The sequence below is a fragment of the Hemitrygon akajei genome, chromosome 8 (genome assembly GCF_048418815.1).
Source record: "Hemitrygon akajei chromosome 8, sHemAka1.3, whole genome shotgun sequence".
NCBI lineage: Eukaryota > Metazoa > Chordata > Chondrichthyes > Myliobatiformes > Dasyatidae > Hemitrygon > Hemitrygon akajei.
This window is the reverse complement of record NC_133131.1, coordinates 96,608,156-96,635,905: the sequence shown is the minus strand read 5'-3', so window position 1 is coordinate 96,635,905 and position 27,750 is coordinate 96,608,156. Positions and strand designations below refer to the sequence as shown.

At 40.4% G+C, this 27,750-nt stretch overlaps 1 long non-coding RNA gene across 3 annotated transcripts in view; it reads left to right on the top strand.

Moving 5' to 3' along the window:
• Positions 1-27,750, top strand: part of LOC140732084 (uncharacterized) — a 73,850-nt gene that overhangs the window by 40,061 nt on the left and 6,039 nt on the right. For all 3 annotated transcript variants that reach the window (XR_012099973.1, XR_012099972.1, XR_012099974.1), the window contains exon 2: positions 21,211-21,281. This is a non-coding gene — a long non-coding RNA (uncharacterized lncRNA). The remainder of the gene's footprint in view (positions 1-21,210; positions 21,282-27,750) is intronic.

Below are 27,750 nucleotides of genomic sequence, written 5' to 3'. Positions count from 1 at the left end.
CTTTTTGCTATAGTGGGAGTTCAAAACAAAGGTTGTAGGTGGCACATAATGCTCCAATTTCTGCTGATAGGGCAGAGATAGCACTGGCCAGTTGCTGATGTCAATACATATGGAGAAATACTGTTCAATCAGAAATCAGAAATATCAGATACAATTTCCTGACAGATGGGTCTTGTACCAGAAGACGGGTCAAGTAACCTTATGTCCAATTTGCACATAAAACAGGGATGCCACATCCATCGATTTCCATAGATGCCACCTGGGCTTGATTGCTTCATGCTGCATTTTCTGTGAATTACTCACTATTTTATGTACCAATCCTGTACAACAATTGATGAAGCTGAGCATGCAGGTGCTGTCGGTGGTTAAAAAGACCAATCCAATATTGTCCCTCATACTGAGAGGGGCACAGGACTATGGTGAGGCTACACCTTGAATACTGTGTGTAGAGTTGTCCTCCTTACGTGAGGAAGATGTACATGCTAAGGAGGGAGTGCAGTGAGGATTCATCAGACTGACCTCTGCGATGACAGGACTGGTCTAGATATGATACTCTGTAAGATCAAGATAGAATTTTGGGTATAGAAGTTGTTGAGCCTTTAAGAACAAGTGAACATAACGTTTTTACTCTTGAAGGTTTTTTGGGGGAGAAGATATCAGTAAAATACAAAGCCATCAAATTTAATTTCAGAAAGGCAAAGTTTGTGCAGATGCAGCAAAGGCTTCAGAAGGTAAACTGAAGAGAACTCTTGACATTGAGTCATGTGAGGAACAATGCGGTCGATTGAAAGAGGTAGTAAATGCTGTGCAGGAAATGTTCATACGCAAGTTGAGAGAAACAATAAAACAATAGAGCAACCATGGATGAATAATGATGTATATAAAAATGATAGCTATATAAAATTACAGAACAAATAGTTATGATATTAACAGCAGGGCACATGAAAATATCAAAGCGAAAGTTAAGAGGGAAATTCAGACTGCCAAAAGGCAGGTTGAGAAGGATATTGCTGATAATGCTAAGATTGACACTAAGAGATTATTTTCAATACTTTAGTAGTAAAAGAAAATTCAAGGAGGAAGTTAACTGTATTAGGAGTAATAGTGAAGTAGTAAATTATGCAGGGCAGCTCGGAGGTGTCAGTGTTGCAGTTTAACAAAGGAGACTATGGAGCCGTGAGGGAGGAGCCGGCCAAAGTTGACTGGACGGATATCCTAGCAGAAAAGACAGTGGAACAGCAATGGCAGGTATTCTTGGGAATAATGCACAAGGTGCAAAATCAGTTCATCCACCGGAGAAGGAAGGATTCAAAGGGGGGAAAGGGGCCACAGTGGTTGACAAAGGAAGTCAGAGATTGCATAGCATTAAAAAAAAGGAAGTATGACAGAGCTAAGGTGAGTGGGAGGACAGATGATTGGGAAGTTTTTAAGGAACAGCAGAACTTAACTAAAAAGGCAATACGGGGAGAAAAAATGAGGTACGAACGCAAGCTAGCCAGGAATATAAAGGAGGATAGCAAAAGCTTTTTTAGGTATGTGAAGAGAAAGAAGATAGTTAAGAACAATGTTGGACCCTTGAAGAATGAATTGGGTGAAATTGTTATGGGAAACAGAGAAATGGCAGAAGAATTTAATGAGTACTTTAGATCTGTTTTCACTAAGGAAGACACAAGCAATCTCCCAGATGTATGGATGCGCCAAGGACATAGGGTAACAGAGGAAATGAAACAGATTGACATTAGGAAGGAAATGGTGATGAGTAGACTGATGGGACTGAAGGCTGACAAATCCCCAGGTCCAGATGGTCTGCACCCTAGGGTACTACAGGAGGTGGCTCTGGAAATTGTGGATGCATTGGTAATCATTTTCCAATGTTCCTTAGATTCAGGATCAGTTCCTGAGGATTGGAGAATGGCTAATGTTATCCCACTTTTTAAGAAAGGAGGGAGGGAGAAAACAGAGAATTATCGGCCTGTCAGCCTAACATCAGTAGTGGGGAAGACGCTAGAGTCCATTATTAAAGATGAAATAGTGGCATATCTAGATAGCAGTGATAGGATTGGGCCGAGCCAGCATGGATTTACCAAGGGTAAATCATGCTTGACTAATCTATTGGAGTTTTTAGAGGATGTAACCAGGAAGTTAGACAAGGGAGATCCAGTGGATGTAGTGTACCTCGATTTTCAGAAGGCATTTGATAAGGTCCCACATAGGAGATTGGTGGGTAAAATCAAAGCTCATGGCATTGGGGGGAAGACATTGACATGGATAGAAAACTGGTTGGCAGATAGAAAGCAAAGGGTAGCGGTGAATGGGTGTTTCTCGGAATGGCAGGTGGTGACTAGTGGGGTGCCACAGGGCTCAGTATTGGGACCACAGCTGTTTACGATTTACATCAACAATTTAGATGAAGGCATTGAGAATAACATCAGCAAGTTTGCTGATGATACTAAGCTGGGTGGCAGTGTGACATATGATGAAGATATTAGGAGAATTCAGGGTGATTTGGATAGGCTGGGTGAGTGGGCAGATACTTGGCAGATGACGTTTAATGTGAGTAAGTGTGAGATTATCCACTTTGGGAGTAAGAACAGGAAGGCAGATTATTACCTGAATGGTGTAAAGTGAGGTAAGGGAGAAATACAAAGAGATCTAGGAGTCCTTGTTCATCAGTCACTGAAGGTGAATGAGCAAATGCAGCAGGCAGTGAAGAAGGCTAATGGAATGTTGGCCTTTATTACAAAGGGAATTGAGTACAAGAGCAAGGAAATCCTCTTGCATTTGTACAGGGCCCTGGTGAGACCGCACCTGGAGTATTGTGTACAGTTTTGGTCTCCAGGGTTAAGGAAGGACATCCTGGCTGTAGAGGAAGTGTAGCGTAGATTCACAAGGTTAATTCCTGGGATGTCAGGACTGTCTTACGCAGAGAGGTTAGAGAGACTGGGCTTGTACACGCTTGAATTAAGGAGTTTGAGAGGGGATCTGAATGCAACATATAAGATTATTAAGGGATTAGACAAGATAGAGGCAGGAAATATGTTCCAGATGCTGGGAGAGTCCAGTACCAGAGGGCATGGTTTGAGAATAAGGGGTAGGTCATTTAGGACAGAGTTAAGGAAAAACTTCTTCTCCCAGAGAGTTGTGGGGGTCTGGAATGCACTGCCTCGGAAGGCAGTGGAGGCCAATTCTCTGGATGCTTTCAAGAAGGAGCTAGATAGGTATCTTATGGATAGGGGAATCCAGGGATATGGGGACAAGGCAGGAACCGGGTATTGATAGTAGATGATCAGCCATGATCTCAAAATGGCGGTGCAGGCTTGAAGGGCCAAATGGTCTACTTCTGCACCTATTGTCTATTGTCTAAATGACATAGCATACTTTGCTAACTCATATTTTGCTGAAGTATTCACCTGCAAAGATGTTAGCAATATGCCACTAAGTGTAGAGAAAAATAAGGGTTGTTTGAAGTGACCTAGAGATCTTAAAAAGTGAGTTCCTGCTTCTGCCAAAGTGGCAAGAAGTTAATAAATCTCCAGAGCCAAACAACATGTATCCAAGGGCACTTAACGAGATTGTGATTATATCTCCAAACTCCTAGCATGTATTTTTCAAAAGTCATTGAATTCCCTAAGGACTTAAAATGGGCTAACATTGTCCCAGTATATAAGAAGAGTGACTGTACTGACCCTGGTAACCATAGACCTGTAAGCTTAACGTGTGTTGTATGTAAGATAATGGAAACAATGATGAAGAATAAGATGGAAAAGCAGTTGATAAGAACAGGTATGTTAGCAGAAAGCCAGCATGTGTTCAGAAAGGAAAAATCATGTTTTACTGATATGCTGGAGTTCTATGAAGAGGCATCTAAATTTTATGATAACAAGAGAGTGGTTGATATAACTTACTTGGACGTTCAGAAGGCTTTTGACAAGGTACTCCACAAAAGGGTAATAATCGAATTACAGGAGGTAAGGATTCAGCGTAAGGGATGCAGGTGTGTTCTCAAAAACAGAAAACAACGAGTTATTGTGAGAGGATCTTTTTCACACCTAGAAGATGTTAAAAGTGGGGTTCTGCAGGGATCCATTTTGGGCCCACTGCTGTTTTTAATTTACATTAATGATTTGAATAAGCACATAACAAATAAACTAGTAAAGTTTGCTGATGACGCAGAATTAGGGGGACGGGCTGATAACATTCAAGTTGCAGAATCAATACAGTTAGATCTAAACAAAATCCAGATGTCGACAGATAAACGGTAGATGAAATATTATTTAAGTAAATGTAAAGTATTACATATAGGAAGTAGAAATATTAGATATAAATATAAAATGTGGGATCTTGAGTTAGAAAGTGCACTGTATGAGAAGAATTTGGGTGTCCTGGTAGACTCATTACTATCACCATCTAGACAATGCACAGAAGTGATTAGGAAGGCTAATAGAAAGTTAGGCTATATAATGCATTCAGTGGAGTTCAAGTCAAGAGACATTCTCCTGTATAATGTGCTTGTGAGACTGTGTACAATTTTGGTCTCCACATTGTTTGAGAGATGTGAAGGCACTAGAGAGAATCAAGAAGGGCAATTAGACTCATTCCAGGTCTGCCAGGTGTGAGCTATGAAGAAAGATTGAAAGAATTAAATCTTTTTTAGCCTAAGTAGACCTAGATTGAGAGGAGACATGATAGAAGTGTTCAAAATCATTAAGGGTGTGAGTAAAGTGGCTGCCAGCTGCTGCTTCAAGATTAGACCATCATCAAGGACATGCGGGGCCATAGGTGGAGACTGGATAAGGGGAGATTTCAGACCAACATCAGGAAGAATTACTTTACACAGCAAGTTGTGGACACATGGAACAAACTTCCTAGTAGTTGAGAGTAGTACCTTAGAAACTTTCAAATCTAACCTCGATAGTTATTTCAACACACTGTGTTTGAATTTGGCAACCTTTGTTGGGCCGAATGGCCTATTCTTGTCAAAAACTTCCTAATGTTCTAATGATGTATGATGGAAGATTAGGATGATTGGGCTAATTCTCACTAAAGTTTAGAAGAACAACACAGGACCTCATTGAAACTTACAAAATAACAGATTGGGTACAGGAATAATGATACCATGGCGGGTAATTCCTGAAACTAGAGTCACAGTCATAAGGACACCAAATAATCCATTTAACACTGAGGTGATGAGACATTTCTTTAATCCAAAGAGTGGTGATTTCTGGAATTTTCTAATATGGAATGAATCTTGAAGGCAGATCGTTAAATGTATCCTTGAAGAAATTAGAGTGCTAATGGCTAAAGCAATAATTGAAAATGAGGAGAAAGCTGTGGAGACTAAACCTGGATGGTCAACCCTAATCATATTAATGGGAGAGTATGCTCAAAGGGCTGAATGGCCTGATCCTGTTCCTAATTTCTAGTTTCTATGTTTGTGTCAAAGGACATTTCTTACAGTCAGACATAACATGGAGGCTATTTCCAATTGTATAGCAGTTGCTGGGGAAAGTGTTTTCTTCTACATCTTAAGCAGCATGTTGGGGTCAAAGATGACTTCCATCTTGTCTAGTATTGTTCATGGCTGGTGAAGCTAAAGTTTGAGCTCTAGATTAGTCCACAGGTGATGCAGGAGTGGCTGACCAGATAGACTGGTGTCTTGTGAGGTGGCACACTTCTGTCACACAGCTCTGCAATATCCTCGAGGTTCCCAATACCATCCCAAAAACTCTTTCTCTTCTTTGAATGACAGGAACTCTCTGTAATCAGTGGAGATATTGCCCTTCTTGAAGGAAGTTGTGAGCACATCTGGGAATCTTTGACTTACATGTTTATGACAACAGCAATGAACTGATCAACCAAGATTTCTAAACTATCAATCCCCAGAAGAGGATGACTGTGCTTTGATTATTATCATTCAATCCCAGTGTTTGCACTATTGTCTTAATGGAAAGCAAACTGGAAAATATAGCAATGAACCAAAATAACAAGGTAGTTTATAAACCATGTAAGATATTCTTACCAATATACTAGACCTCTTAAAAATGCACAATGCTGGAAACATACAATAGTTTAGATAGCATCAGTAACAAAAGAAACAAAGTTAAGTTTTGGGTCATTAATTTTTTTTGTCAGACTAGTTCCACTGTGAGAGCACAATTCTGAAATATTTTAACTCCAGTATTCTAGCCACAGATGCTTCATCTACACTATTTTACTTTGCCAAGCAGATTTCTACTCTTGCCAACATATTTCTGGAATTTTGTAGTACTCTTAGTTTTTACAATATTGATATCAGAATGTAAAGGTGATGAGTGAACTCTGTAGATGTGGGTATCCATATAGAGTAAGCTCTGTTCTCGGGAGTATATCGGGGTCATTGAAGACTGACTTCATCCAATAACCTGATACTTAATAAATCACATAAAAAGAAATTAATATATGTGGATTTTCCACTTGAAGTGTGTCCAACAACTCAGTAAGATCACAGCTGATCCAGAACTTGAAGCCCACTATTCTGTCCAATTTCTGTGTTGTTATGTGTACATAATAAAGAACTTCAATTCCCAGTGTACAATGCTTGTGGTTCACCAGGAACTGGGGGTGACGTTGGTGAACTGGGAGAGAATGCTGAAGTGTGGAGCTAGAAGCCACCATGGCTGTAGTGTCCTGTGAATACATAAGTGTTAGTTTAAACGCACGCAAATTTTGTCTTTGTTAAAGAACAAACATAACATGGTGTCAGAAGTTGGCATGAGGTATAAAAACGAAGCATAACTGAATACCGCGAGCAACTAAGAAAGAGACACTAGTACTGACAGAGAGAAGCTGCCAGCAAGGGAGCACGGTGCCTCAAAGTACACCAAGGAATTGAGGTGGGAGCTAAAAATCCCCTCGATGGAGAAGCTAAGTCCTCCTGCACCTGTGCAGTTTACCAGGAATTTAAGGGATTACTGGAAATGCTTTAAACAGTAATTCAATAGATATTTAGCAGCAAATAGAGCAGGAGTGGCTGATGAAAAAGGGAAAGCATCTGTCTGTCTACACTTAATTGGTGAAGATGCTTTGAGCACCTGCAACAGCTTTCAAATTGGTTAGACAGACTTTAAATTGTAACATACTGATGTCAAAATTTGAGGACTATTTTGTCCCAAGTAAAAACGTCATCCTTGAAAGATATAATTTATTTTCCTGTAAACAGAAACAAGTGTTAGCTTTGACCAATACTTAGCTGAGCTTCACACACTGTAAGTCCTATGGGTTTGGAGATTTGAGAGACTCAATAGTTAAAGATAGAATAGGTTGTGGAATCCTAGTTAATGGACTTAGAGAAAGCCTGTTCCATGAAAAGGAGTTAATACTAGAAAAGGCTGTGAATATGTGTAGGGCAGCGGAGACCACATGAGCTTAAACTAAGGAGCTGCACAGGGCAGAAACAACAGTGCATGCTGTGAAAGAGGAAGGCACACACTGTTGATGAGGAAATTGAGGAAGTTTTTGTAGATTCTCTGCAGACTGCTGCTGCTGCTAAGACAGAATGGATTGTTCCAGTGATTGTGAATGAGACAGTAATTCCATTCAAGCAGTGACTTCTGCTCTAGCAGCCATTCTCCTAACGTTAATCTGTTAGACAAGGGTCAAGAGAACTCATAATACTGCTCTGAAGTTGGAAGGAGCTGAGTGTGAGCACAACTCGGCCAAGTCACAGCTACAACTACAATGCAAGGAAGCAGTTTACTGTAATAACCAAACTTGGTCAGGAATGCTGAATAAACCACCTGCAATCAAACTCCACTTCCACCTTGTCTTTCTGAGCTTTCGTGCAAATATCCGTAGTATTTGGCATTCATTATCCAAACAGTTCATTACGTTACCACTTAATCTCTCCCAGCCATTTATCCCATTCTTTATACATGTGACTCACCAAGTGACCTCTCCTCTCCTCTCCTCTCCCCCCCCCCCCCCCCCCACCCTCCTGGCTTGGAGTTCCCCTTGTTAAAGACAAGTTCTTTGAGTAAGTCTGGCAGTCGCCCTGGACCTAGTTCCCTTCCTATCCCCTGCCTGGCTGGACTGCCGTTGCCTGCCCCTTTCCATCCCTCACTGCTGATGGGTTGTAACCTGCTCAGGCCCCTGTGTTCCTACCTGGGAGGTCTGGGCCCTGCCCAGGAGTTATGTGGCCTGCCCAGTGAACTCCAGGATCCTGTCTAGCCTGAACTCTAAGATTCTCCTGGACCCCCAGAATCACCTTGAATGTCATGTCCCTCACACACCACGGTCACCACATCTTGTCTATTGTTTAGTTGTTCCTGTCCTGCCCCTAGTACTTCAGTGCCTGCGTCCTGCACTTGGGTCCAGCCTCCTGTCCCCTTAGGACAGATATAGAGATAGAAGCAGAGAGACAGTGATAGATGTAGAGATTTATAGATATAGCAAGAAAGATTTGGAGGAACAGAAGTAAGAATGATTGATTGATAGATCATATAAAGGTGTTGATTTCATCATTGACAGAACTGCCATAAGATAGATGATAGTGATTGTCAAGGTTTAACTTTGCGAGATCATTGTCATAACTTCCAGAATTGCAGAACTGTCTCATATTATTATTCTTACTTTTTCTAATTTAGCTATTTCATGTTACATTTATTATTTGTCAATAACACTGGACAACAAACTTAAGTGTTGCTTCCTCAGATTTTTTTTTGTATATGAGGGACTGCTTGAAGCTGAACACAGATATAACTTCAGATTATTTGTATCACGAAGGAATTTGGAGAAACAAGAAATTATAATGTGGTTAATTCCATAACAGTGCTGACACTTGGCAAAAGTTCAACGAAGGCAAAAATGTTTTGCTGATGACTTTCACTTGTACTCAGTGTCTGAGGCTTCTCAGTTAAGTGTCCAACAATAATCAACCAGCACTGACGGATTCCAGTTACCCTGATAATGACATTACCATAATGTCATGGTGAAGCCTTTCTTCGTGTTTGTCACCGACAGTGCCAAGATTTGCAAAGAAGTCTAAATGAGAGTGCAGAAAATGAATCTTTAGTGACACTTTACACTTTGTGGTTTTGCATGCTTGAAGCATGTTGTCTACCAGCTGCGTGTCGTTGCCATAAAAATTTTTGACAACATCTTTGAGTGCCTTCCATGTGATTTTTCTCTGGTCCCACTAGAAGTTCTTTTGAATTGCCTGTCATTGATGACCTGTTTGATTTGTGGACCAACAAAAATGCCTTCCTTAATCTTGGCATCAGTTATTCTGGGCAATATCTGTACCAACTACCAAAGCTGCATGTGAATTGAGCTGGGGGAGAATTTCATTATAGGATCCAGGTGTGGTTTCCAGATCTAAAATATCACCTATAATTTTAAAAGCAGGATTATCAGTTTTCAGAACAATCATCAGTCAAGACAGGATTTAATTTTTCCATTAAATGAATATTCAATTTATCATGCTGAATCATTTTATAATTTCACAAAGCATTTTTCCTGTATTACCCCGGGATGTTTATGCTTGTTATCTCTGTGCTTTTGGAGCAATAGTATACTAATTAAAACCTGTAGATATTTTGTATACAGTGCCAGATCTTCGGTAATTTTATTTCCACCTCCCCCCAGCTATATCCATAATTCCTTACCTTTCCAATTAACAAGTTGATTATATATACTACCAGCACATTTATTAATATAAGCCAATGAGGAAAATGATGGAGAATCCAGAAATGACTTACAGTTCCCATTACTTTGTTCTGTAGGTATATGGAGTTTACATACATGCCTCAGACAAGACTGGAAATGTCATTTAGTACTTAGCCTGGAGTGAATTGCTTTTAATGACAAGAGAGCTAAATAGAAAAAAAAGCATGGAAGCGACTTTAAGCTTTTGGACAACCTCTTTCAACAAATAATTTTTTAGGCTTTTCTTTGTTTGTGTCTATCTTATATTGCATGTAATGCATCTTAAAAATTAATTCTAGTAATATTGTATTAATAAATATTGTTTTTTTAAACTGTAGTTTACTTTAGAAATACATCTTCCTTAGCTTAAAACTTTGATTAAATTTACTTCTGTGTTCCTAGTAAACATCAGGTCTGTAGAAACATTCCTCATATACTTCTGACCTAGAGACAACATAAAAAGTAAACTTTAAGAACTCCTTGTTTTCCTATTTCTGCACCGTAACTTTGACAAAAGATCTTCAGAACCATAAAGGAAAGCATTAATGCCCCTGCTTAGTCCATTACATCATTCTTCTGGAGATTTAGCTGATCCTGCTGATGTAATGAATAAAAATCAGGAATACCCTTCCCCTAGGAAAAAGCAGGGCCAGAAACCATTTCCTTCAATGGGCTGCAATGTATAATAAAGGATTCTGGCTCTGACCTCAGCTATTTGTACTTCAATTGATCTAAAGACAATTTGATTCACATTTGTATCTCCATTTTACCTTTAGAAATAAATTGTATAAAATAATCTCACTGACTCAACACAATTAAGGACACTTCCCCCAACAGAGGCAGGCTGAACTAAGTTCCATTCGGCATGGATTTTCTTTGTCAACTCATTTTAACTGTTTTACAACATTTGCCAGACATCAATACAAACATTTAAATTAATCTGCAATATATTTTAACTAATTTGCCTGCCATAAATTGCAGCATTAATTGTCTCTTTATTTGTTGCTAAAACTGCAGTACTAGATTGAAGCCCCATTAAGAAGATTATTTACATAAGGACAATGATTGTGTGAAATCTTTGTGAGATATTTTGAAGTAGGTATTACATTAATCTAAATATCATTTTACTTGGAGAGCGTACATTGACTTCCTCCATATAAGTGTTTGCCATAAAAAGGTTTGAATAAGTCTCTGACATCAATAACTCATAAGACATAGGAGCAGAATTAAGCCATTCAGTCCATCAACTTTGACATTCCGTTATGACTGATCTCGGATGCCACTCAACCACATTCTCCTGCCTTCTCGCCATATCCTTTGATGCCCTGAAAGATCAGGAAACGATCAACTTCTGCCTTAAATATATGTATGGACTTCGCCTCCACTGCAGTCTGTGGCAGAACATTCCACAGATTTGCTACTCTCTGGCAAAAAAAATCCTCTTTATCTCTGTTTAAAGGGTTGTTCCTCAATTTTGAGGCTTTGCCCTTTAGATCCTCTCCATATGTGTGGCCTAGTGGATAAGGCATCGGTCTAGTGATCTGAAGGTCACTGGTTTGAGCCTCAGCTGAGGCAGCGTGTTGTGTCCTTGAGCAAGACACTTAACAACACATTGCTCTGCGACGACACCGGTGCCAAGCTGCTTGGGTCCTAGTGCCCTTCCCTTGGACAACATCGGTGGCGTGGAGAGGGGAATGCTTGCAGCTTGGGCAACTGCCGGACTCCCATACAACCCTGCCCAGGCCTGCGCCCTGGAAAACTTTCCAAGGTGCAAATCCATGGTCTCACGAGACTAACGGATGCACCCTATCCAGCCCTTTCAACATTTGGTATGTTTCAATGAGATCTCCATGCGTTATTATGAAAAGGTTTTTAGAACCTCTATCAAAGTTTCTGTCCCAACATTCTCTAAGTTATTTTACTTGTTAAACTAACTTCTCCACTTTTAGGATTCAAGTGTTCATAATTCACATTCAAAAGAGGCAAATAGCCATCTTTACTGATGTGTGGTTTAAGACCTCCAATGTAATGAAGAGTTGGAAATTGCATTTGTAGGTGACCTGATTATTTTTAATAATATTCTATCATTTTCCTCCTATATCTGAATGCTTTCATTCTTTTTTTACATTCTTAAATGTTGTTCATATTCATAAATTAGCCTTTGAGAAAAATAGTGAGCAACTATTTCCTATCAGTTGAAAAATATTTGGGCTTTAAATGGTCTGTCTTTTTCATCCCTCACCTCTGTCCTTCCCTGTTTCTGTCTTGGGAGCTGGATTTCTTAAAGGCATTTAAGTATGAAGAACCCATCTGTCAGACTATAACATGGTCTTTGAACAGCAACTACGGGTACATTTCAACTGAGTTCAACTAACAGGCTGCCTCATCCTAAAACTACTTTACTTTTGACCACCTGGTGCAGTAACTCTACCTCTTCTGCTTTGTCTTTCATACCCGTTACTCATGAGTTAAGAACCTTTCTCTGAAAATGATGGTACGGTCATCTGGTGTTTCTTTGACTGCCATCTTTCCCCTCTGCTGAAGTGGTAGATTCCAGATCCCAGCTCCAGTGCCTGGAGAAGTAATGAGGGGAAATTAACATTAAAGGAGCAAGAAAGGAAATTGAGGGTAAGGAGGTGGGGGTGGAGAAGGAGTATAGGAATAAAATAGATTATTTAAAGGGAAATAGTAAAAAGGAGAATTCTCCATTTTATAGGGCTTAAGCAAAAATGTAGTACCACATTATTATAAGAAACTAAATTTCTACATATCGAAGGACCCTCTCACTCCTAGGCCAGTGTAGTTGCAGTCAAGATCACTGCTTTATTTCTATTAACTATAAAAGTAAATCTGGGCCTTAGTCCAGTCTGCACTTTGGGAAAGTACATTGTCAGTGGGAATATTCCAAAATGGATCAACCTAGATTATCGTCTGTTTTTTCACAAAAGGCAGTGGGAATGTGGGTGAGATAACTCTGGGCAGCATGGTAACATAGCGGTTAGCATAACACTATTACAGTGTCAGTGACTGGGTTAAACTCTGCCCATATCTGTAAGGAATTTCTACATTCTTCCTGTGTCCGCGTGGGTTTCCTCTGGGTGCTCCAGTTTCTCCCCACCTTCCAAAGCTGTGCAGGTTAGTAGAGTAATTTGTTACACGGGTGTAATTGGGCACCATGGGGTTGTTGAGCTAGAAGGGCCTGTCACTGGGCTTTAAATAAAAAGTAAGTACCGGTAGTATTGTTGCCTTATAGAGCTCTACTGAATTTGATTTTGTATAAGCTGGAACTGGTACAACCAGCTTCAACCTTCTGATTAATTGTTGGCCACCAGCATTTACAATACAGAATTTTAAAATCACAAGAAGGATCAGCACCTATTCAAAATCAAATAGCCATTTCCCAATGTTATTGTACAAGATAAATTAACAGTAAAAGAATTACAATTCAAAAGAAGGTAACATGCAATATAAAATGAATTTGATCAGGAGTCACAAGAACCACCTTTGAAAGAAATAGAGGAAGTGGCTATGAAGAGGAATTGTAATATGATTGATCATTTTAATCAGGAGCAGGCTTGGGAACACATTATGGAAAGAGTTAAATAATTGTTTATACTGAAGAAAAAATATCTATCAACTCAACAATACCCTTCTGCCGGACAAGCATCTGTAAGATATGTGAGAAAATCTATGATTTGAATCACATTAGTCCAGTTAGAAAAAGTAGTAGAGGCATGTGAGAGACTTGGAACAATAAATTGTTGGCATGACTGAGAAAGGATCTGCATAAGCATGTATCTCCAGTAGGGGGCAGCAGATGCACGGTTCCCACTCCACCCATAATCAGTCAGGGCATTTGTATGTGTATTTAGACAAATATGCATTTGTCTGAAGCGCCCCTTTAAATCAGTAAAACTTAAATGTCTCTGCATTTCCTGCAACTCTGCTGCAGGCATTGATTTTATACATTGGCAAGAAGAAGCAAAATGCTGCAGATGCTGGAAATCGAAAAGAGAACCATTGCTGGAGTTGTGAGGCCAAATCAGTTGTATTTCCCAAGAAAGCTTTGAGCTCATATTTTAATCTTTTCTTCTTTACATTTGACAACATGTTGCTGTGATAGAGGTTGGAATTGTGTATATTAGGTGAGTTTAGTATCAGAATAATGTGATCTTCCTAACAACTAAATATACCCAAGTCCTCGATGCTGGGGATCTTGGCTAGGGAGAGAAACCAGTTTTGACTGTAATATTGCTCAATCTAATTGACCAGTGCAATCATACTTGAAATAAATGAATATCTTTGATCATGGAATGAAAGAGGTGTTGAAGCCTTCAAATATAGTAACACCTATACTGCCTATATACTGTTAGCTGCTTTTACTAAGCTGTTGCAAGCAAGTCAGAAATCTTAAACAGTATGTAATTGACCACCTCCTTGAACCAGTTCTGTGGCCACAAAGCAGGTATCTGGCAACGCTCTCAATGATGGTTATTGTGACTATTACCAGCACCGGATACTTCTAACCAACGAAAAGAAGCTGAAAGTGCACCTCGATTGGCCATCAAGCAGTTCAACCACAGCATCACTGCAATTTCATTTGCAATCTGAAATCAGATGTTGACACAAGTCAAACCCAATTTCATCGGATGTCACAGAGCATTTCCAGAAAGCAAGACAATTATAATGGCACATTTCACCTTTGATAAACCTCCTAGGTTATAGTTGGTCTTGTAAATTACATTATCTTCTTGCATGATTGCTTCCAATATATCGAGTCTCCTTTTGCTGATGAGTTCTCTTTCCAATATGTGAAGGCAATTTCTGTTTCAATAAAATGGACCATTATGTACCTCATCCTTGATGTAGCCAGCTTAATTTAGACAGCAAAGTACTTCAATATTCAAGTATTAGCATACATGTATTAGGAAATTTTATGTCTGATATGGCACTTCTATTATATGTTATTCTGATATGGGGATTGCATTAGTTTTGAGAAGGTTTAAGCATTCAAATGCCAAGAATTGACTAAGAATTTACTGTGCATTGTAAATAATGCACACATTACTGTAGTGTATGGAGGAAGACATTCATATCTGTGATTTTCCAAACTCTATGGAACATAATGTAGACTGCGGCCATTTTGACTCTCACACAAGGAAGAAAAGAACAGAAAAAAATGGTGGCTCAGCTGACACTTTATTATCCCTGACGAAGATGCAGAGTTTGTCATCGAAAGTCGGTTAAAATCGATACCAGTACCCAGCTGGAAGCACAAGAAGAGTTTATTCATAACTGCTATTATCTGATCTTAGGAGTTTACAAGTGATGTTTCTAATACTACGGCTGTGCTTAGCATGGGGAAACTTCACATACTCTTTTAAATGTACAAAACTTCGACATGAATAAGTTCACCCTATGGTCTGTCATCAAGTCTGATATGTAAACACTACACAGAGCTGAGTCAAAGATTCAGAGAACACATGTCGAGCCTTTTTAACCTACTCCAAGATAAATTCAACTCTTCCCTCCACCCAATATAACCCACCATATTTTTTTCAGCCATGTGCCTAGGAATCTTATAAATGTCTCTTCTGTATCTGCCTTTATCATCACTCACCAATCTCTATGTAAAAATAACCTCTGATATCACCCCTGTACTTTCCTCCAATCACTATTAAACTATCCCCTTTAGTATTAGCCATATCTGCCCTGGGATGAAGGCACTGACTGTCCACTCTATAAATTCCTCTTTTCATCTCATGCACCTCTATCAAATCACCTCTCATCCTCCTTCGCTCCAAAGAGTATAGCTCCAGCTTGCTCAACCTTTCCTAATAAGACATGCTCTTCAGTCTAGGCAGCATCATGATAAGTCTCCTCTGCACCCTCTCTAAAATTTCCACATCCTTCCTATAATGAGGTGTCCAGAAATGAACACAATACTTACTCCATGTGGTCTAACTAGTGTTTTTATGTCAGGGCTCTTAGTCTCAATCCCCCAAGGCTAACACTCCATAGATTTCTTAACCACCCTATCAACTTTGAGGTACCTATGGAGGTGGACATCACGATCCATCTGTTCCACCACACTGCTAAGAATCCTGCCCTCAGCCCTATATTCTGCTTTCAAATTCAACCTTCTAGAGTGAATCACTTCACAGTTTTCTGGGTTGAACTCCATCTGGCCCTTGTCAGCCCCCTCTGCATCCTATCAATGTCCAACTGTGACCTATGACAATCCGCTACACTATCCACAGCCCCATGCACCTTGGTGCCATAGAAACATAGAAAATCTACAGCACATTACAGGCCCTTGGTCCCACAATGTTACGCCGACCATGTAACCTACTCTAGAAGTTGTCTAGAACTTCCCTACTGCATAGCTCTATATTTTTCTAAGCACCATGTACCTACCTAAGAGTCTCTTAAAAGACTCTATTGTATCTGCCTCTACCACCTTCATTGACAGTGCACCCTCTGTGTGAAAAACTTACCACTAACAGCCCCCTTGTACCTCCTTCCAAGCACCTTAAAACTATGCCCCCTTGAGTTAGCCATTTCAGCCCGGGAAGAAAAAGCCTCTGGCTATCCACACAATCAATATCTCCCATCACCTTTTACACTCCTACCAGGTCCCCTTTCATCCTCCATTGCTCCAAGGAGAAAAACCCAAGTTCACTCAACCTATTCTCATAAGGCATGCTCCCCAATCCAGGCAATATCTTTGTAAATTTTCCTCTGCACCCTTTCTATAGCATCCACATCCTTCCTGTAATGAGATGATAAGAACTGAACACAGTACTTGAATTGGGGTCTGACCAAGGTCTTATAGAGCTGTAAAATTTCCTCACGGCTCTTGAACACAATCCAATGGTTGATGAAGGCCAACACCCCATACGCCTTCTTAACACTATCAACCTCCACAGCAGCTTGGAGTTTCCTATGGACATGGACCCCAAGATCTAGCTAATCCTCCACATTGCCAAGAGTCTTACCATTTATATTATATTCTTTCTTCAAGTTTAAGCTACTGAAATTAACAACTGCACACTTATCTGGGTTGAACTCCATCTGCCACTTCTCAGCCCAGTTCTGCATCCTATTGTTGTCTTGCTGTAACCTCTGACAACCCTGCAGACTATCCACAACACTCCCAACTTTTGTATCATCAGCAAATTTACTAACCCATTCTCCACTTCCTCATCCAGGTCATTTATAAAAATCACAAAGAGGAGAGGTCCCAGAACAGATCCCTGAGGCACACCACTGGTCACCATCTACCATGCAGAATACAAACCATCCACAACTACCCTTTAACTTCTGTTGTCAAACCAGTTCTGGATCCACAAATCAAGGTCTCCTTGTATCCCATGCCTCTTTACTTTCTGAATGAGTGTCGTATGGGGAACCAAATCAAATGCCTTACTGAAATCCATATACACTACATTCACTGCTGTACCTTCATCAATGTGTGTTGTTACATCCTCAAAGAATTCGATCAGGTTCGTAAGGCATGTCTTTCCAAATGCTCATACATCCTGCCTCACAGGATCTTCTGCAACAACTTGTCCACCACTGAAGCAAGACTCACTGGTCTATAATTTCCTGGGTAATCTCTACTCCCTTTCTTGAACAAGGGAACAACGTTTGCAACCTTCCTATCCTCTGGTACTTCCCCTGTCCCTATTGATGATGCAAAAATCATCACCAGAGGCTCAGCAAACTTCTCCCTCATTTCCCTCAGTACCTGGGGTATATCTCATCCGGTCCTGGCAACTTATCTAACTTAATACTTTTCAAAAGCTCCAACACATCCTCTTTCTTAATGACTATACACTCAAAAGTTTCAGTCCACTGTAAGTTATCCCCACAATTGTCAAGGTAATTTTCCTTGGTGAAATTCTGAAGCAAAATATTCATTAAGTACCTCCGCTACCTCCTCCGGCTCCACACATATGTTTCCACTTTCACTCCTGATTGGTCTTATTCTCACACGGCCCATCCTCTTGTTCTTCACATACTTGCAGAATGCTTTGGGGGTTTCCTAAATCCTGCTCACCAAGGCCTTTGCGTGGTCCCTTCTGGCTCTCCTAATTCCATTCTTAAACTCCATCCTGACACCTTTGTAATTTTCTAGAACTCTAACAGTACCTAGTTTCTTGAACCTCTCGTGGGCTTTTCTTTTCAACTAGATTTTCTACACCCTTTGTACACTATGGTTCTTTTACACTACCATCCTTTCCCTGCCTTAATAGAACATACCTATACAGAACAGCAGGCAAATGTTCCCTGAATATTCACCATATTTCTGCCATACATTATCTGAGAACATCTGCTCCTAATTTATGTTCCCTAGTTCCTGCCTAATAGAATCGTATTTTCCCCTACCCCATTTAACTGTTTCTCAAATTTTCTGCTCCTATCCCTCTCCAACACTATGGTAAAGGAGATGGAGTAGTGATCACTACCTCTAAAATGCTCTCCCATTGAGAGATCTAACACCCAGCCAGGTTCATTTCCCAATACCAGATCAAGTACAGTCTCTGCTCTGGTTGGCCTATCTACATATTGTGTCAGGAAACCTTCCTGAAGACACCTAACAAACTGCACCCCATCTAAAACCCTTGCTCTAAGGAGATGCCAGTCAATATTAGGAAAGTTAAAATCACCCATCATAACAACCCTATTGTTGTTGCACTGTTCCAGAATCTGTCTCCCTATCTTCTTCTCAATGTCCCTGTTACTATTGGGTGGTCAATAAAAAACACCCAGTAGAGTTATTGCTTCTTTCCTGTTTCTGACTTCCACCCACAATGTCTCAGAAGACAATCTCTCCATGACTTCCTCCTTTTCTGCAGCTGTGATACTATCTCTGATTAGCAGTGCCACTCTCCCACCTCTTTTGCCTTCCCCACCCCACCCCCCCCACATCCTTTTTGAACCATCTAAAGCCTGGCACACTCAGCAGCCATTCCTGACCCTGAGTCATTCAAGTCCCTGTAGTGGCCACAACATCATAGTTCCACATATTGATCCACGCTCTAAGTTCATCTGCCTTGTTCATGATACTCCTTACATTAAAATAAACACATCTCAAACAATCTGGCTGAGTGCTTCTTTGCTCGAACATCTGCTTATCCTTTTCCATAAACTCCCTACAGGCCATCACAACTTGTTCACCAACTGCCCCATCCTCTGCCTCTTCACTTTGATTTCCACCCCCTTGCAAATCTAGTATAAACCCAACAGCATTAGCAAACCTCCCACCCAGGATATTGTTCCCCCTCCAGTTCAGGTGCAACCCATCCCACCCCTTCCCCAGAAAAGGTTCCTTCCCCGTGCACCACCTGCACAGTCACTCATTCATCTGTGCTCTCTTCCCTAGTTCATGGCACTGGGAGTAATCCAGAGATTACTGCCTTGGAGGTCCTGCTCTTCAGTCTCCTTCCTAACTCCGTAAACTTATTGCACAGGACCTTTACCCCTCTCCTTCCTATATCATTGGTACCAACGTGTACCATGACCACTGGCTGCTCACCCTCCCCTTCAAGAATATTCTGCAGCCGCTCAGAGACATCCTGGACCCTAGCACCTGGGAGGCAACACACCATCCTGGTGTCTGTTTTGTTGCCGCAGAATCTCCTTTCTTCCCCCCAACTATTGAGTTCCTATGACTGTTGCTCTGTCTGACTTCACCTTTCCCTTCTGAGGCTCAGAGCCAACCGCAGTGCTATTGCTCTGGCTGCTTGCTGCTTTGCCCAGATAGGTCATCCCCCCCACAGCGGTATCAAAAGGGGTATTCCTATGGCCGAGGGGAATGGCCACAAGGGGACTCTACACTGACCTCCTTCTCCCTTTACCTCTCTCGGTGTTCACCCATCTACTCCTCAAATTCTGCACCCTTGGTCAAAAGTCATATCTATCAACTGCTCTATCTCCTGGATGATCCTAAGTTCATCCACCTCCAGCTCCTTACTGCGGTCTTTCCTGAGCTGGAGCTGGCTGCACTTCCCACAGGTGTAGTTATCAGGTTGCATGAATTCCCACATTCTACAGGAGGAGCATTCCACTACCATATCTGCCATCCTGCCTGCACTGTACAATGGGCAACCAAGACCAAATCAGCAATATTGGAAAGAAAAACTAACCCTTCCTAACCTGTTTCTTTGGCCTCGGCCTCTTCTCGTCGAACCTTCTTGAGCCAAAGCCTGACGCTCTACTCTCACCACTGGCCTACTCCCAACAATGACTGTCCTGACAGTGGCCGTCCTGCTTGCCCCTTCTGTGCTTTAATTTAATTCACAGTGCTCTGCCGCCTCTGGAATATCCAAACGCCTGCAAAGCTCTCCTTTTATACTCGCTTTGCCATCCTGTGAGTAAACTCTTCGCAGTACTCTGCTCCCAACACTGAATGGACCTCTGCAAACTTATTAACACACTCTTACACTTCCTCATCCAAGCCATTTATTAAAAAAAAGCACAAAAACCACAAAAAGCACACAAGGCAGGATCACAGAACAGGTCCTTGGGGAACACCGCTGGTCACTGACCTCCAGGGAGAGTACACTCCATTTACTAATACCTGCTGTCTTCTGTGGGCAAGCCAATTCTGAATCTATTCAGGCAAGTTTCCCTGTATCCCATCCCTCTTGACTTTCTGAATGAGCCTACAATGGGGAACCTTGTCCTTCATCTTACTAAAATCCATATACACCGCTTCTCCAAATGCTCATAAACCCAGTCTCTAAGATTCCTCTTCAATAGTTTACCCACCACTGAAGTAAGACTGATCTATAATTCCCAGGATTATTCTATTACTGTTCTTTAACAAAGGAACAACATTTTCCACCCTCCAATCTTCTGCAACTACTCCTATGCCCAGACTCTAACTTCTCGTAGTAACCTGGGGTATATCCCACTAGGCCTTGGGGACTTACCAGTTCCAGCACATCCTCATGTTGACATGTTTCAGCATATCAGCCTGCTCTATGCTGCCCTCACATTCATCAAGGCCCCTCTCACTGGTGAACACTGAAGCAAAGTATTCAATATGGACCTCCCCTACCTCCTCTGACCCCAGGCACACATTTCCGCTACTATCCCTGATCAGTCCTACCCTCACTCCAATCGTCCTCCTGTTCTTTGCATACATGTAGAATGCCTTGGGGTTTTCCTTAATCCGACTCACCAAGGCCTTTTCATGTCCCATTCTAGTTCTCTAAGTCCCTCCTTAAGCTTTCTCCTGGTTACCTCATAATTTTCCAGAGCCCTGTCTGATCCTTGCTTCCTAAACCTTAAGTAAACTCTTCCTTTCCCTTGACTAGACATTCCGCATCTATTGTCATCGTTGATCCTATCCCTGCTTCAGTGGGGAAAACCTATCCAGAACCTCATGCAACCTAGACAACCTCCACATATTCGTTGTGCATTTCCCTGAGTGCATCTGTTTCGAGTTTACGCTCCCGAGTTCCTGCGTTATGGCATCATAATCTGCCTAAATCCATGTGTTATTGTTATTTTGTGTAGATCATGGTAGATTAATCCTACATTTGAAGCAGTACACCCTGGAGAAGCCGTTGCAGAGCACAGACCACCAGGTAAAGTATCCACTCACTATGAAAAATCTGTCTCCAATGTCACCTTTTGTACGTGTTGCTGAATTCAAGGTTTAGTTGTAGTTTCTTAATGTACTGCTCTGAGAGGCTAATCACATCAGGTTGGGATCCCACAAATGTAAATGAGGACATCTTCCCTATTTCGATAACAAAATTGTTCAACTTGTTTATCATTCAAATTATGTTGTAGATCCATGGAGAATATTGCAAATGCCAAAGCTGCACAAATTAATTAGTCAATAGAAATGAGAAGTTTCCCACTTCCCACCTATCTGATTGTAACAAATCTGCATCCTTAATGAGCAATTATAAGTGTCTTGATTAAAACAACCATTGACATTTTGAACAGATTAAGTTCTTTAATAGCAATTTACTATATAGTTCACGGTATTTTACCAGCTTAAGAAGTTCAGATTTTTCTAGGTTATCTTCAAAGATTTGATCTTCAGTAGCATGTTCAACCACATAGCTTTTCCCTGCACCATACTTAAATTGCCATAGTATTCCAGGTATGACAAACAACTTGCTGGAGGAACTCGACAGATATATCTGTAGGGAGAAATGAATTCTCAACATTTGAGGTCAAAACTGTGCATCAGGACAGGACTGAGATAGAAGGGAAAGAAACTGGAGAGGGAGAGTGACAAGATTGAAGGGGAAGGAGGGATTGGATGATGGGTCAAACAGATAACAACTTGATCATGGCTTTCTCTGACATATTCCTCTGTTTGCTTAACAATAACCGATGTCTTCTTTTGAATGATTTCTTTTCTCTGAATACACTTATCGTTAATTCTTTTAAGAGATCTCTTTCAGCCTTATTTCCAATATGGCTCAACACCATTCAAGGAATATGTGAGATTTATATTTTCCAGTCATGGTATTTAACACCTTAAAACAGCATTATCTGTTTTCTGGCCATTATCATATTTTATCCAATTCATTTTGTAGTGACCCCCTCAATTTCTAAACATCTTATTGCCTCTTTATACCATATAGTTTTTAATTTAATTAATAAATGTTTGTTTAATTTGTTGAGTTTGATTTGTATAAAATCACATATTTGCCATTATAACATTAAATATATTCCATCTGATGTCTGTGATGTGTTTAGCATGATCTCCTCTACGTGGTCATGTACATTGGGTACAATGTACAATGTCCTTTGCTCATGTACCAAATGTCTTCTAAATTCTAAACCATATATGGATGCATGACAGTGATATACTTTGGATATACAGAATACTAAATGCCTTTCATTAATCCACTTAGGGTCTTGGCCTGTACCATTAATTTTGTCCATAAAATAACAAGAGTATTCTTGAAAAGATGGTTAGTGCCAATGAAAAGGAGCAGTTATTAGAAGGATTGCTAAAGAATGAATTGTCAGTTAACTAATCATCAATCATTAACTGCACATTTTGGTAGCTCTAACACAAACTGGCTGAACAATGGCAAATAAATCATAGCCATGTTTTAGAATGGTCTATGTTATATTTTGTAATTTCAGATAGAGTGAGTGCTTCCTTCCTGTACTGACTTCCATCCACACCAACTCAGTGGACAATCCCTCCATGACACAGTAGATAATACAACTACGATGTAGACTTCCACAGCATCGTAAGTTTTAAATTGTCCCATTCAGGCCTAAAGATTTCATTGTTGCGGAGGATTTCTTACTCTTGTGGAACAATGTCTTCCCTGACAAGGGTTGAGGGGGTCACTCTGGGCTGAAACTTATGGCCATGAAAGAATCTCAGGTTCTGGGGCCTCCTCCATGGTGGTTGTAGGTGTTGACTCTGGGACTGCAGGAAGTAGTTCTGACAGCTCTGGTCACCTTTCTTTTGGACGTGGTGGCATCCCAAACTATGCATGGCAAGCTGCTCGATCTACTGATCTATCCCAGGTCACCAGGCAAAGCTCTGAGCCAATGATTTCATATTGACCATGCCTAGGTGACTGGCATATAGCTCCTCCAACACTTTGATGGGTGGTACAACAACTTTCAATCCTCACATGAGGCAACCCCTGACAAGGGCAAGTTCATCCTGGCACTGGTAAACATGGGGGATGAGAATTTAAACTATACATTCCAGACATTTTGGGTGGCCATGTAGACCTGAGACAGTGTGGGGTATTTTCTGGTTTCCCTTTCGATCATCTCTGCCGTAATAGGGAGACTTTCAATTTGTATTAGAGAAAATACATCAAGAGGAGAGACCTCTTTTGTTAAATTTTCAGATATTCCTTTTTCCAAGGTAAACGGGATAATCAATAAGCATTTCCATGATTAGTTGTCCTCTTGAATTTGATCTTGTAATTGTGGCCTCCAAGAAACGAAGCCCATTTCTACATTCTTGCTGCTGCTGTCAGTGGAACACACTTTTGAGGATTGAAAATGGACATTAGTGGTTGATGATCACTAATGAGGGTAAACCCTCTCCCATACATGTACTGATTGAACCATTTTTCACCACAAACCAGACTCAAGGCCTCTTTGTCGATCCATGCATAATTTTTCTCCATGGTAAGGGACTGTGATGCAAAGGCTATGGGACATTCAGTTCCATCATCAAACATGTCACAAGACTTCACCTATACCATAAGATGAGGTGTCACAGGCAAGCTTCACTGAATAAGGTGGATCAAAAGTGTGAGGACAGTGTCTGATGTTACCATTTCCTTTACCTTTGGAAAGCCACCTCATACTGCTTTGTCCATTGCCATTTCTTCCTGATCTGTAGTAATGAGTTTAAGTGGTGGAGCACAGTAGCCAGGTTTGGCGGGAATCTGTTATAGTAATTAATAAATCCTAAAAGGGCCAGGACTGTGAAATGCCCTTTTGCCTCGGGGCATCCACCACAGCTTGAATTTTCTCAGCACACTTGTGTAATACTTATACACCAATGATGTAAGTGATGCTTGGTTTAAAGAATTCACAATTGTTCTGTCTTGCTCTGAGTCCATAGTCTTCTAATCTTTTTAGCACAGTCTCGAGATTTTGGAGATGTTCCTCGTCATCCTCACCGGAAACAATAACAACATCCAGGTACCACTGAGTGCCTGGGCAACCTTGTAGCACCTGGTACATTGCTTTCTCTCTGTAACCTTTGACACCCTGATTAATCTTGAACTTATCAAACTCTGCCTTTAATATACACAATGACTTGGCCTGCACAGCTGACTGGAGCAATGAATTCCACAGATTCACCACTCTCTGGCTAAAGAAATTATACGTCATGTCTGTTATAAATAGACATCCCTGAGGCTGTGTGCTCTGGTCCTAGACACCCCCACTATAGGAAACATCCTCACCCCATTCACTTCATCTAGACCTTTCAAAATTCAATAGCATCCAATGAGATCTCCCCTCTAAACTCCAGCTAGTACAGGCTCAAAGCTATCAAATGCTCATCATGTGGTATAAAGAATTCATGCTTTTTGCATCATGCTCTGAGCCTATAATCTTCTAATCTTTTTAACACTGTCTTGAGATCTCGGAGATGTTCCTTGTCATCCAGGTAACTGACCTTGCAGCACCTGGTCCATCGCTTTCTGTCAGAGTGCAGGTGCAGGTGCTACTTCAAAAATAAACCTATTGTAGTGATAAAGCTCATGTTAAATCACTTTGGACTCCTCTGCCATCTCCATCTGTAGGTAGGCCTCAGCTAAGTGCACTTTGCTAATGTGTTTCCCTCCAGAAAGGTTTGCAAGTATTTCCTCTATCCTGGGGAGAGGGTATTGATCTACTTTCAGTATTCGGTTGATGGTGACATTAAAATCACCAGAGTACCTAACAGACCAATTCCTCTTGACTACTGGGACCACTGATATTGCCCATGGGCTCCACTCAAACTTGGAAAGAATTCCTTCAATCTTCATGTGATCCTGTTACTTTATCACAGAACTGGATGTTATACGGCACAGGTTGGGCTTTGTAAAACTTGGGGGTGCCATTTTCATTTAACACTACTTTACACTTGATTTGTTTGAGTTTTCCAATGCCATTCTTGAAAACTGCAGTGGCATCATCCAGTACCTTTCGTAATTTGCTCTCAGTTGAATTGATTGCGGGGATGAGGCATGTAAATGATGGATGGATCTCTAATCAAGTTGTGGTTGTCCTAGTCAATTACGGCCCCACAGTACTGGCCCTCCTATTATTATCACGTACAAGCTCAATGTGGCTGGTTGGTTGTTGTACTTCCTTATTGCAAATGTCATTCCCACCGAAGTTATCTTGTCTCCTGTGTAAGGTTTTAGTTGGATTTCTGCATGCTTCAGTTCAGAATCTTTGAACTGCCATTCAAAATCATTTGTGGAATGATTGAAACAGCTGAGCCAGTCTCCAATTCCATTTCAATGAATTTGCCATTCACTTCTGGTGTGAGCCATATTGCTTGTCTTGTTAGTTTTTAGATTGTAAATCTTAAGGCCACTCAGTCCTGTGTCACTCTAATCATTATCAGATTTTTCATCAACAGCATGCAGATTAGTGCTCTTTTTGAAACTGCAACTAGACTCTTTATTTCTTTCTCCACCCTGTGCAGTACATTTATTTTTGTCTGCCAGTATGCTCTTAGTACATATCCTGTTTTGTTGCATTTTCTGCAAGTTTTAGTTTTAAACTTGCATGGGTCTGGTGTATGTGAGCCCCTGCCACAACAGTAACATAATTTTATTTGGTTAGACAGGCCTGCTTGTAAATCAACCTTGGGTCCATGGACCTCTCAGTTGATGACAGGGGTCCATGGCATAAAAAAGGTTGGGAATCCCTGGTCTAGATTTTGCTGCAATTTTGTTCACACTTACTTTCATTCCTGACTGCAACTCAATTATGTCTCTTCTTCTCTTTCTACTGATACAGAAATTTCAACTGTTCTTAAAATTATCAGTTGTGGTTACGTTATGAGCCATTTTTGAATGCATTCTTATAAGAATACACAAACTAAATGATTCTCAGTGCATCATTAATCTCATCACTGAACTGACAATGCTCAGGCAATCCCATCAACTGCTCCACTTAATTTGTAATGGACTCCCCTTTCTTTTGATTCTGCTTATGAAACTAAAGTCCTCTGTAATCACAATAGTTTAAGTTCTAAATGTTCCTACACTATTTTCACAATATCAGCAAAGCTAATTTCAGCTGGTTTGGTTAGAGCAGTTAAACTTCTAAGCAAACTGTATGGTCTTCCACCTATTGCACTCAGTAATATTGGCACTCACTTTTCATTGGCTATTTAATTTGCTTCAAAATATTACTCAATTAATTCAGTATACGTCATCCAGCTATCTGTTTTGCAATCAAATGCCTCTATCTTTCTGATGTAGCCAGCCATTTCTACTCTTTAAAATAAATTACTATTTTATCACATGGTACTCACTGTTTACGAACCTATGAATTTCGCTCATTTGTTTTTAACAAGACTGTACATCTCCCATTTGCAAAGAAAAAAACATGCTGTGCTTTTTTCTTTAACTCAAACATTTCTCTCTCCCCTTCTGAAAAAAAATATCCTGCACTTCAACATGTGGGTAGTACATCTTGAGTATGTTCTGTAACTCCAGAAACTAATAAAAAAAAACAAGGGAGCCTGGAAGAATGTGTATGCTTTGTTTTACTTTAGTACGGTGTGCACTTATGATGTGGTGATGTAATGACATAAAGCATTTACATCATTTTACATACGAGCATAATAAATTATGTAAACATCAAAGAATGTTTAATCAATAATATATTTACAATATTATTCAAGCATTACTGAAATATTAAAGACACAACACTTAATGGTTCTTGTTGATTGGAAGGTTTAAGGAAATGTCAAAGAACAATAAGGAACACATTGAGAGAGTTTGTCAAGAACACTAACAGCCACATAAACTTTATTGCAGTAAATTTGTGAAGAGTGTATGAAAACAGCTTATGTTTTGCTAGTCCATCTTATAGGAGTTGCCCCAGAAGTATAAGAAAAGAGTGTCTTGGGCTTTTGCCTTGAACTCCCTTGGACTAAAAACATAACGGTTGAGTTAAGATCAGGTAGGGTGTAAGTTATTCCCTCTCCCAACTCCTCCTCCACAAGAGCTACCTCTGAGAATCTGAGCATCCTCTGTCTCTTTTATTTGAGCCTGCCTGGAACATCATCATATGTCAGCCAGAACTGTCCTAACCCTGCATTTATACTAGTGCGTGGAGCCAATGAATACAGCTCAATAAAAATTTTAAATCTACAATGTTGTAGACTTTAGATACAAATTCAAATTATGGTAACCAGCAAATAGAAACAATATTGCCTTATAAAACCACACTTTCAATTTGATGTGACTTATCAAAATTTAGTTCCATTTTGGCTGCTTCTTTATAAAAACTTAGCTGACCTGGCCAAGGACTGCATTTCACTACTTAGTTGGCATACCAAGGTTATGAAACAGGCTCTCCCAATTCTAAACT